The sequence below is a fragment of the Capricornis sumatraensis genome, chromosome 3 (assembly GCF_032405125.1).
Source record: "Capricornis sumatraensis isolate serow.1 chromosome 3, serow.2, whole genome shotgun sequence".
NCBI lineage: Eukaryota > Metazoa > Chordata > Mammalia > Artiodactyla > Bovidae > Capricornis > Capricornis sumatraensis.
Genome location: NC_091071.1, coordinates 48,584,582 through 48,587,332, shown reverse-complemented (window position 1 = coordinate 48,587,332; position 2,751 = coordinate 48,584,582). Strand labels below are relative to the sequence as shown.

The window sequence follows — 2,751 nt, the reverse complement described above, 5'->3', positions numbered from 1 at the left end:
CACCCTTTCTCTGGTTCTCTTCTCTCCAAATTCCTTGCACCATTCTCTAGTTTGGAGGGTGAGGGGTACTGCCTGCCACTGCTGAGTCGGAAGGCCAAACTTCGTACTCATTTTTCACTGATGCTAACCAAATGGGAGGAAAGCTCTGTGGCCTCAGCTGCTGCTGGGTTTAGGTGGGTATCCGGACCGCAGTGGGGGAAGAAAGTGCCCCCAGGCATTCTGTTGTTGCTGGGCTGCCCTGTAGGCTTTCTGCTACCGTTGGGTGGGGGACTAGAGTCAGAAATTGCCACTTGGTCTCTGCTGGTACCACAGCTACAAGGCAATTCAGTCTGGGCCACCTGCTGCTACCGGGGGGAATTCTCTTTATTCATTCTACATTGACCACATGTTGGTGAGGCAGGAAAGTGCCATTTCTGGGTTGTTCTGAGTTGTCTGCTACCATCTGGTAGCCCGTCTGCCTTCTGTCTTTCAGAGTCCTTGCTTTGGAGTAAGTGTCTGTGTTATCCCCAAATTCAAATGTTGAAATCCTAATCTCCAGTATGATAATATCTGAAGGTGGGGCTTTGGGAAAGTGATTAGGTTTAGAGGAGCTCATGATGGTGGGGTGGGATGTGCCCTTAGGAGATCAGGAGGAGATACCAGAGCTCACTCTCACCCTCAGTCTCTCTCTCCACCAACTCTCACCAAACACTGAATCTGCCAGTACCTTGATCTTGGACTTCCCAGCCTCCAGAACTGTGACAAATAAATGTCTGTTGTTTAAGCCACCCCATCCATGGTATTTTATTGTAGTAGCCTAAGCTAAGACTGTCCTCTTATGGTTGTTGATTGTATTATGTCCAGGGTTTTAGTTGTACTTAGAGTAAGGAACAGCAAAATTGATGTCTGCATCACCTTGTTTGGAACCCTGTTGTAGCATCTTTAAAAGAGCAGAAGTTTCTAAGTTTTAGAAAATCTGATTTATGAATTTTTTTCTGTTATAGTTCATATTCTTTGTGTCATTTTTAAGGCATTTTTGCCAAACTGAAGATCACTGTATTAGTTATCTCTTGCTGCATGATAAATTATCCCCAAACTTAGTAGATTAAAAAAACAAACATTTATTATTTTTATAGGAGTCAGGAATTTGGGAGCAGCTTAACTGGGTAGTTGTGGCTCAGTGTCTCATGAGGCTGCAGTTAGTTGACAGTCATTATTAATTGTTGGGCAGCAGTCATCTTAAGGTTCTGATGAAATGAGTATCTGCTTCAGAGGTCACTCCAGGGATTGATGACAGGCCTTCTGTTCCTCAGCATATGGGCCTCTCCTCATAAGGTGGCAGCTGACTGCCCCCAAAGTGAATAATGAGAGGGGGCGGAAGCAGGGAGGGAGTCTGGAAGGAGGAGGGGAGGGAGAGAGAGCAATGGGTGGGGGCCAGTGGAGAGACAGTGCCAGACCAACATGGAAGCTGCAGTGTTTCGACAGCGTGATCTTGGAAGTGATGTCCCATCACTTCTGCCAAATCCCCTTTGCCATTTATTAAGTCTGTACCACATTCATGGTCCAGCTCTCACATTAGTGGTGAAGGCTTGGGTGGAATTAAGTTCCACATCTAGAAAGAAGGAATATCAGAGACCGTGAACATCCCTTCATCTGTGAACACCTCACAGTGGCTGAAGCAGAGGCTGTGCAGGGCGTTCTGGCTCTCAGCACCTTGGGGGCATGTGCGGGGGAACCAGTGTGTGCGAACCAGTGCGTGGTTTGTGATTCAAGGCTGTGGCAGAGCCTCTGCAAAGGAGGTGCGAGAGGCTGGCCGCTCTCACTGAAGCACGCCAAATGGTGACGGCAGCAGAAGTCATACATGACAGCAGCGAGCAGGCCTCGATCCAGAAGAAGTCCTCAAAGGCGTTGCACGAGGCCACGATCTCGCTCCCGCTCCCACAGACGAGCCCCTAGCGGATTTTACGGCAGAGCCTAGGGAAGGTGGCATAGCCATAGTCATCCTCCCAGGTCCACTCGCAGGGGTCAGGCTGGGAACCCAGCAAATCCTGATCCCATCTGTTGTCTTGGTGTTGGACTGTGCTTATACACTACAGAAAGAGATCTAAAGAAGTGTCCTCTAAACATGGCCTAATTTCTGACGGGTTTGTTGTATGTGACCAGCAGTCTAGATGTTCAATAGGGATTTGCCTGTGTTACTTTGAAAATGTAGATGATGCCAAGAAAGCAACAAAGTGTGCAAACAGAATGGAGCTCGGTGGACACAGGATCACAGCTGATTGCTCTATAACAAAAAGGCCACATACTCCAACACCAGGAATTCACATGGGGCGACCTCCCTGTGGCAGCTCTGGCAGTTGGGATTACTATGGCAGAGGGGAGGATGGAGGCTCTGATGATCGGGACTATTGTAGCAGAACTTCCAGAGGAGGAGGTGGAGGAGGAGGCGGAGAGCCACGCAAGACAGGGATCGGATACGCAGAGGACGGTCACCTCCTCCTTACTGTAGTCGTGGAGGACACAGACCACGTTCCAGATCTCCATCCTACTCACTTAGTCGCCATTAAAGCCAGAGGTTGAAGACTTTCTAAAACTTGCCCTAGAGTTGGGATATTGTTTGTGGACAATATTTTTTATCATCTTCCGTTTAAAAAGTGAATAGTGCTTAGAGAAGTTAGGTGACTTTTACATCTTTTATGATGACTACTTTTTTCTTTTGAATTAATTCTTTATTTTAATTGGAGGTTAATTACTTTACAATATTGTGGAGGT

At 47.4% G+C, this 2,751-nt stretch overlaps 1 pseudogene; it reads left to right on the top strand.

Annotated features, from left to right (window-relative positions):
* The first annotated feature begins 1,840 nt into the window (after positions 1–1,840).
* LOC138076248 (transformer-2 protein homolog beta pseudogene) lies at positions 1,841–2,546 on the top strand (annotated as a pseudogene).
* The last annotated feature ends 205 nt before the right edge of the window (positions 2,547–2,751 follow it).